Source organism: Acanthopagrus latus, chromosome 6 (assembly GCF_904848185.1).
Source record: "Acanthopagrus latus isolate v.2019 chromosome 6, fAcaLat1.1, whole genome shotgun sequence".
Taxonomy (NCBI): domain Eukaryota; kingdom Metazoa; phylum Chordata; class Actinopteri; order Spariformes; family Sparidae; genus Acanthopagrus; species Acanthopagrus latus.
The window spans coordinates 694621-704201 of NC_051044.1; the positions used below are offsets into that span (position 1 = coordinate 694621).

Genomic DNA, 9581 nt, shown 5'->3' on the forward strand with positions numbered 1-9581 from the left:
GGTGTTCATGTGACGGAGTTCATGTGTCAGACGGGCACAGAAACTCCAGCGTCTGCAGAGAAACATGGAGACGAACACACACCTCACAGGCTCTCATCACACTTCCAGCACTGGAGTGTGTGTTCATGGGATTTCCCAGCAGGAGTCATTTAGAGATGCAATTCAATTTAATATCCTGGAAAAAAAAACCCCTCCTTGATGTTCGCCGTCTTCAGAGTTCCAGAATCGACCCAGTCAAGTTTCACCTGGGTGCAGTTTGGATCCACTGAGTCCCAAACTGAGAGGAATTTTAAAACCCCTGCCAACACTAATCTCCCTCCGTCTCCTCTCACAGATTTCATTCTCACTCTGCAGGGTTGTTTCTTCGCCTCCTCCCTCCTCCTCTTTACTCCTCCTCCGGGTACCTTCAGCTGCTCCTCTCTCCCTCCTCCCTCCTCCCTGAGATCATCTGGATGGTTTGCAGCTTCTTGTCTTTCATTTCTTGTGATGAAAGTTGAGATGATGTCACACCAGCTGCACCACGGACCAGAAGCCACATGTTTAACCATCACACACACTTTCTTCAGGAGATGTAAAAGTTCTGGTTTCAGTCCAAAGCTCCAAAGTTTGTATCTGCCATTTTATTCAGTTTTCCTTTGATGGAAAAAGAGTCACCACCGACAACTGATCAGCTCTCAGCTGTCCACCAGGTTCAGTATTAACCAGGTTTACCCTCTTAGTTTAGCCTGCATACATTTAGTGATAAGCAGCCAACTAACCTGTCGTCATCAGAAACACGGCAGAACAGCTGGACTGTGAAAGCAGCTTATTTCCAGCCATATTAACATGTGTTGTCAGGCTGCGACCTCTAGTGGCCGAAGTCATTATTATAGCTGCAGAGACGGATACATAACATAAAGAGTCAAGGAGCCGACGTGTAGTGGAGCTCAGAGGTGATGGTCTGGTGTTTGTTTAAAGAGTTATATAAGTTACTAACATAGTGAAGCTTATCACTGAAATAACACAAGCAGATGGGCTGGAGATAACACGAGGAATCAGTTCAGAGAGAAGAAGGAGGTGCAGCGCAGGTGTGGAGGGAAAACACAGAAAATGAAACTGAGCTGAGGAGAGGAAGGCGACATGTTGTGTCCAATAATCACTCCGTCTTTGGTCGCCACCACCTCGTGAGGGGAAATCAGCTGTTTCAGCTTCTGTGTGCAGCTCATGTGTGGTGACTTTTTACAGCTTTCTCTAAAACCAATGCCATGACTCACACACACACACACACTCACACACACACACACACACACACACACACACACACACACACACACACCTCCATCTCTGCTCTTTTTGCCCAGTCTGTCGCTTCCTTTCTCCCGTTCTCCTTTTCACGTCCTCCTCATTATTTAGTGAAGTAAATAAGTAATCAACATGCAGCAGGGCCTCTCGTCTGCGTTCTCCATCTCGCTCGTAAAACAAATGACACACTCTGTTTACCACACGCATGTTTATCTGCACCACAAATCATATTCATACCACGGGGTGCCAGTGTGCATGCTCTCACACAGAGATGCATTTGTAATTCTGTGTGTACGACGTGCTGCGAAGGGGGAGATGAATAAGTCCAATTGATCAGGTGTGTAAACTGTCACACACACACACACACACACACACACACACACACACACACACACACACACACACACACAGTGCATGTAGGAACATGAAGGTACAGGCACAGTAAACATGTATAAAGAGACACACCTCCCTGCTGTGCTCCGACACTGTGCTTCAGCTCTGTTTATCACCATGTCTGAAGACTGAATCGGAGAGGAAAGGTCAACAAGAATCAAATGGAAGTGTGAAACTGAAGGAGTGAACCTGTTCAGCCCTCCTCCTCACACACACACACACACACACACACACACACACACACACACACACACACACACACACACACCACATTACAACACACAGCACAACATTAATAACCAGACATGAAGATGGAGATTAAAGCTGGGATTTACTGCGCTGCTCTGAGCTTCACCTCAGCAGGATATGATATATTATATATAGATGATGTGTTTCATGTCTGACACAGTAAATTCAGTTTCTTAAATTTCAGAAATAATTCCACATGTACAGTAAATGTGCAGTAAGACTCTTAGTGGTGGTGTGACCGTGATGCTGTCTGTTTGTAGCCTAACATTAGCTTCTTACTGCTACACATTTCTTTGAGCTTCAACCATCACAGAGTGGAGTTCATCTGATGAACTGATCTGTGCTACGGAAGACAAACTGCAGAAGATGATGAAAGATGTTCCTCTGGGTGACAGCCTCCAGCACCACAGTGTGACTTTATTCAGTCAGTCGGTTACAGAGATGTGGAAGCAGAGCGAGCAGGTCACCAGCTGGTTACAGCCAGTCGTTAGCACTTCTGGCCAGGAGAGGTTGACGCTAACGTTCAGAGCATCTGTCCTCATCTTTTTTGTATTTTGGGAAGTTAACTCTCCAGCTGCTGCAGAGTCACATGACACAGATGTTAATCAGTTAGTCCTCATTGGAGAGCCTTTTCTCTGTTAACACTTCAAGTGAAAACATACGAAAATATGACAATAAAGTTCAGTGAAAGGTGAGTTTCACAGGTGAGAGCAGGTGCATCATCTCGCCCCTCTGTTACAGTGAAAACAGCCTCTCTTATCGAACTGGGTGGAAATGCAGTTTCTGAGGTTTTTGCCAGTTTAATATAAAACCTTAACGATGACAGCAGGTGACATCACAGCAGGTAAACATTAACCCACCTTCACCTTTGCTCCTTCAGTCTAGTGGAAGCTTCTTCAACCTTCACAATCTAAATGCAAAGCTGAACTCTCGTTAGAGCTCCATGTTTGAAACGTTAATATGAAGAAACGTCGCGATAATCTAAACACCAACATCCCTGCTGAGCTGTGATTGGGCGACCAGTTCTCAGGGGCGGGGCTTAGCAGATGTGTAGAGTCGTGTACAGTGGAAACACACAGTGACTCATCGGTCATTCAGACTTTTTATATTTAACAGAAGCAGAAACAAAACTGCTCGTGGACACACACACACACACACACACACACACACACACACACACACACACAGACTCATCCTCGTCCCTCCCAGCCCCGCTGAAGCACAGAAATAAAAAATTCAATTAAAATGCCAGGAGTGCCGAGTGCTGTGGAATCACACACATTCATTACTGCCACAAGCTGCCAGGCAAGGACACGACGGAGGGAGGAGAGGGAGGAGAGGAGGCAGGGGGGAGGAGAGGAGGCAGGGGGGAGGAGAGGGAGGAGAGGAGGCAGGGGGGAGGAGGCAGGGGGGAGGAGAGGAGGCAGGGGGGAGGAGAGGGAGGAGAGGAGGCAGGGGGGAGGAGAGGGAGGAGAGGAGGCAGGGGGGAGGAGAGGGAGGAGAGGAGGCAGGGGGGAGGAGGCAGGGGGGAGGAGAGGAGGCAGGGGAGAGGAGAGGGAGGAGAGGAGGCAGAAGAGAGGAGAGGTAGGATACTATCCAGGGGAGAGTAGGCAGGGGGGAGGAGAGGAGGCAGGGGGGAGGAGAGGGAGGAGAGGAGGCAGGGGGGAGGAGAGGGAGGAGAGGAGGCAGGGGAGAGGAGAGGAGGCAGGGGGGAGGAGAGGGAGGAGAGGAGGCAGGGGGGAGGAGAGGGAGGAGAGGAGGCAGGGGAGAGGAGGCAGGGGGGAGGAGAGGAGGCAGGGGGGAGGAGAGGGAGGAGAGGAGGCAGGGGGGAGGAGAGGGAGGTGAGGAGGAAGGGGAGAGGAGAGGGAGGAGAGGGAGGAGAGGAGGCAGGGGGGAGGAGAGGGAGGAGAGAGAGGAGAGGAGGCAGGGGGGAGGAGAGGGAGGAGAGGAGGCAGGGGCGAGGAGAGGGAGGAGAGGAGGCAGGGGGGAGGAGAGGAGGCCGGGGAGGCAGGGGGGAGGAGAGGGAGGAGAGGAGGCAGGGGGGAGGAGAGGAGGCAGGGGGGAGGAGAGGAGGCAGGGGACTCTGGTTCTCCTCCCTCCGTCTTTGTATCCGTCCATCTTTCCCACCAGCAGCATCACTCTGCAGAGAGAGAGGGAGAAATTAAGAGGCCAAAGTCATAACAGTGATAATGGAGCCTTTGATTGTGACGATAATTCAGTGTAATTATAGAAGACAATGTACTGTGTGTGTGCGTGTGTGTGTGTGTGTGTGTGTGTGTGTGTGTGTGTGCGTGTGTGTGTGTGTGCGTGTGTGTGTGCGTGTGTGTGTGTGTGTGTGTGTGTGTGTGTAAGAAAGACAGACGTGTTAAGGAGGAGGTCGTGTGTCTCCTCACTTTGTTCTGGTTTTGCAGGATCTTCAGAACATTAGAGTTGAGGTGAAGCTCTGAGTGAAGTCACTCAGCAGAGACTCTGGTTCTGGTTCTGGTTCTGGTTCTCTGTCTCCTCTCTGGACTGTTACGTTTGAGAAGTAAAGTCCATTTCCCCTCCAGACTCTGTCCACCAGAACTGGAGGCTCTGAACCCTCGATGCTCAACAAATGTCACGTTTTGATGGAGAAATGAGAAATGAGTTGGTTTGTTAAAGTTACTTTAGATTATATTACAGATCAGAAACCAAACAACATATGAAATGATAAATCCAAACTGTCATTTGTGGAAATCGTCTGAGGTGGAGTTGCATCATGGGTAGTGTAGGCAGGGTTCTGACTGTTCCAAAGTGGTTCTGCTGCATCAGCAGGTTCTTCAAATAAAAACTGACAGAACTCACTGATCCAATGATCCAATGAGTCTGACGGTTTCTTCTTTTCAAAGTTTTGGACTTCAGCTCATGAAACTTGCACCACACTTGCTCTCCACAGAAAGTTTTCCACAGAAGCTACATTTCTTTCTGCCTCTGGCCTCGTTATCCAACCAGCAGTGACACATTGTCCAGATGTGGGATCTTCGCTCACCGTTATGTCAGCTCAGCTGGTGCTCCTTCCTCCGCCGGCGTCGTGACTTGGTGACTTCGTGGCTTCGTGGCTTCGTGACATTACCTCGCTTCAGAAGTCTCTGCTGACTCACACCTGCTCTCCCCACAGAGCTGAGCCTCCGTCTCTGCTGCCGATCAGTGACCTCCCCCATTGTACGTTCATTAGATGCTCGTCTTTGAATGTGTCATAGAGGCTTGTTAAGAATACGGAGGCAGCCGTCTTTATGACTCACGGTACGTAGGGAGTCCCTCTGCTGACAAGACGTCACCTGTGACTGATGACACCTGATGTATCATCACGGCTCCAAACTTCTCCATGTGTTGCCGTGGAAAAAGGTTTCTGAGCTGACGTTGAAAACCTGCAGACGTTCTGCACCTGTGCTCACCTGCATAGCACAACCACAACACACACGGAGACAAACCCACAGAGAATATCACCAGCTTTTACCAGCTTTCTGCTCTTTTAGGTGAATTTACTGTTTTGATCCAGCCTGACAACTTTAAAACCTGTCTGAATCCTCCGTACAGTCACCTGCACGCCTCCACAGCTCCGACAGCCCGACGTCTCCCTCAGGTTTAGTAGGAAAACAAAGTAAGAAGAACAAAGACTGGACCTTCAACCACTCTGACACCAGCACCGCAGGCAGAAGAGACATGTGGAACTGTGCAGCACATACTGATGTATATGTTGATATAATACATTAAACATAATCTATTCAGAGGCCTGTTAGCTGATGAAAAAACATAATGATAATCAACTCTGACTTTTCTTCTTCCGGCTGCAGACATTAAGCACAACCTGCTGATCTGCATCTTCAAATTCTGGCCGTGTTTAAAAGAACCACCTCTCTATGAGAACCATCTGGGACTCAGAGAACAAAACACAGAGTGGTGTAAATCTGTCCTGAAGCCTCTCGGGATGCTCTCCTGAGTGTTAGCTGACATGATTGTGGTGTTTCACCAGAAGATTACAGAGCTGCTTTGATTTCATTGTTTTGATGCTCATCAGAGGAACAGTCGGTTCAGTCCTGGCCGGGTCAGACGGCTTCCTTCCAGACTGAAACCTTCCACTTCAGGTTAAGTGTGATGTTGAGAGCGATTCATCACGTTCAGCTCGCCCTTTAAGAGAGAAGAATGGCTGCTAACTGGATCTCAGATCATGGACGACTGCTGTAACTGCTTTCATTGAACTTTACATCCCAGATCACCCGGCGCCTCCTCCACCAGCTGTAGGTGACGATATCTCCAGCTGTCAGGATTCACTTCATTAATTTGACATACAGGAAAAAGCGTGACATTAAAGAATATTGCACATATCTACACTTCTATCACGGCTACATCTCATTCTGTTTGGAAGCAGCACTGTGGTGTCTGCTGACAAGCTTTAAGAAACTGTGACAGGTCCAAGCCCTGTCAGCTCAAAGCCCCGTCCAGTCTCTAAATCAGTCAGCTCACGAGGCTGATCATCATCATCCAGACACCAGATGGGTGCAGCATTTGAAATTCAAAGGACCAGTCCAAAAATATATCCTCTTTGCATCCCTGTTGAATCTCTGGGGCCGTCGCAGCATCACACGACTTCTGTGTGGCGAGGCAGCGAAGGAAGAGGAAGAGGGGGGCGCAGTTTGTATTTCCTGTGTTTACCACCAGCTTTGAATCAAAGGATGTAAAGAATCATTCAGATGGTGCGACAGCAGAAGAACAGAAGCATGAGGAGAAGCAGCAGAAACTCAAAAACAGATGTGCTCCTGCAGTCTTTGGCACACCAGTGCGACTTCTGCTCCAAGTGGAGTAAACTTAAAATATATAACACCTACTTATTATAACTAACAGAACGACAGACGGCATTAAAGATATCTAAACGTGGTGACTGTAAATGAATCCTGTTTGCATCTTAGTGTGAAAGAAATCTGTGTTCATCTGCTGAAAAACAGCCGTACAATCGAGCGTGCAAGCAGCTTTACAGCCTCATGTTTGGTGTTAAACCTGGTGGCTGTAATGATGACGGCAGCAAAGGAGGACGTCAGACATCAGTGAGTCTGCTGTGAAACCAAACAACAGCGCTGATTTATTTAAACTTTCATCCACACTAACGTACGTTTAACTGACACATCGTCTTTTAACTGACTTGATCCAAGTAGTTTGTCTGAACCGTTACGTCACACTGATGTTAAGCCCTGAACTCAAATAAAGTATTTGTATATATTTTACGCTCCATCTGTGTTCCTGTCTGGTATCTGTTCATTTATATTCCAGATACGTTCCTGCCAGAGAAGCCAGAATCCTTCCTCTTCCTCCCGACTCTTTTTCATTTGTCAGTGTTATTTCCGTCACTGTCTCCGTCTCGTCACAGCGTCTCTTTCCTTGTGAGTGGGTTTCTGCTGTTGTACCCAGAGGTTGATGTAGGTATGCATCATGTTAACCACCTGTCACCTCCCTGTTTGTCTGCACGCCGCCGCTTTCAATCAGACTGGTCACCAATCAATGGGCCAATTACCACAGCCTGACCTGAAGGACTGTCTGATGATGGAGAAGAGGAAAAAGGAAAGGCGGGTCGGCTCGTCCTCATCCTGCACTGTCACAAGGTCGCTCAGAAAATGTCACTCAGAAACACTGAAAGTGACAGAAAATACCTGAGACCGACAGGTGAGAAACAACATCAGATGTGTTTTTATGCATCATGGCAGGTAGGACATGAACAAAATAAATGCAGCGTCCTTGAATTTGAACAGAATTGATGCAAACATCATTCAGAGTACCAGCGAGTCCCGACCAGAGTTCAAACACACGGCGCTCGCCAGCTTCCAGCCGCTGCACGGTGAACCGATCCGGGAGAATAAACACGAGTCAATGAAATGATGCCGGGACGAACAACCAGCGCTGATGGAAACCTCAACAACCTTTAAATTTCATCTGATTGTAATAACATCCGTCTTTACATGTCTTTGACCTTCAGTGTTTAATAAAGCAATAAGCAACATTTTCATATTAATCTTCGTTCCTTTATGGTCGTAACTTATAGATGAGAAATCAAACTGATAGATTTCTGTTTCTTCACTTCAAAGCATCAGCGGTCAGCCGCCCTCGCTCACGTATTCAGGCAGCTGTCTATATTCTGGAAGCAGATTGAAAGTTGATGTTCTGGACTGGAGCAGTTTCCTCTGAGGAGGAGCCAGACCGGACTCCTCCTGACCCAGCTGGAAACTCTGCAGCTTCTAATGAGGACAAGAGAATCCTATTGATCTGGTCCGTCTCTGGAGCCCGCCCAGACCCCACCCCCTGACACATAGACCACACCCCTGACACTCAGACCCCACCCCTGACACATAGACCCCACCCCCTGACACACAGACCCCACCCCTGACACTCAGACTCCACCCCTGACACACAGACCCCACCCCTGACACTCAGACCCCACCCCCTGACACTCAGACCCCACCCCTGACACTCAGACTCCACCCCTGACACTCAGACCCCACCCCCTGACACACAGACTCCACCCCTGACACACAGACCCCACCCCCTGACACTCAGACTCCGCCCACTGACACCAGCTCCTCCTGCAGCTCTTATGAATGCTGAAGCACAGACTTGATGTTTGGCACTCCTCCACCCTCAGATTTGACAGTCAGGTAATAAACTCGGACACAAACTAATCTGGACCTTTGTGTTTTTTTCAGAGACTCTAGCTGGAAACATTTGATCCTGTGTCAGGGCTGCAAACGTTGCAGATTTATTGTATTTAAATTAAAAATCTTTTTTTTTTGGACATTGAAATACGCGCAGAGAGAAGATGAGCTTTGGTTTGGCCCGTCTCGATGGATCATGTGGGTTAACCCAATTCACCGTGTTAATGTGTCTCCAGGCTTCTGTCCTCCTTTCGTCTGACCTACATCGCTGATCTGACACCAGGGGAGAGATCGAAGGGAGAGAAAGGGACAGACTGGAGATGGGAAACAAACTAAAATCAAGGGGAACGCAGTTGTGGAGACGGAGACAATAATGAAGAGGTTAACTGTGGAGGTGAGACAGGAAACTGTCAGGTGACATGATGTCGTATCTTCAGGGGACCAGGAACCTTTTCTGACTCGACGTAAACAGATAAAGACTCTCAGCACCTCAAATTAATGATCTCCACAACATTTATCAAAGGCAGCGTCACATTGTATTCATGTCACACAGCTGAGGGGATTTCCCTCCTCCATTAGATTTCTTCACATGTTGTATTTTTAATGGCGGCGTCGTTCGTTTGCATTTCGTTATTTTCTTCCCTCTTGAACACTTTATAGGTCCACACAAATAAAGACATTTACATCATTAATGAGGGGGCTGGCTGCGCTGACTGCTGCATGCATAATTAATAACACATAGATTAATCATTTTATGTCATTTTCAGATAACACATCCTGCAGTACCGTGAGGTTAACCACACAGCAGCGGGAGCACGGCCTCCGAAACACATGCAGCAGCTGCTACAGGACAGTTTGGGGGATTTTGGGGACGTAAACAGGAAGTAAGATGTCAGCTTGGCTCCAGCTTCAGTCCATGTTGTTGTATCAATGTTTCAGCACAATGGCAGAATTAATCGTACGTTGAATTAGCTGTTAGCCACTCCTGTTAGCAGCTTC

At 48.2% G+C, this 9581-nt stretch overlaps 1 long non-coding RNA gene across 1 annotated transcript; it reads left to right on the plus strand.

The window, feature by feature from the left end:
* Positions 1-8482: 8482 nt before the first annotated feature.
* Positions 8483-9581, plus strand: LOC119021649. The gene is made up of 3 exons (XR_005075711.1): positions 8483-8585; positions 8819-8976; positions 9350-9581. It is a non-coding gene; the product is annotated as an uncharacterized LOC119021649 (long non-coding RNA).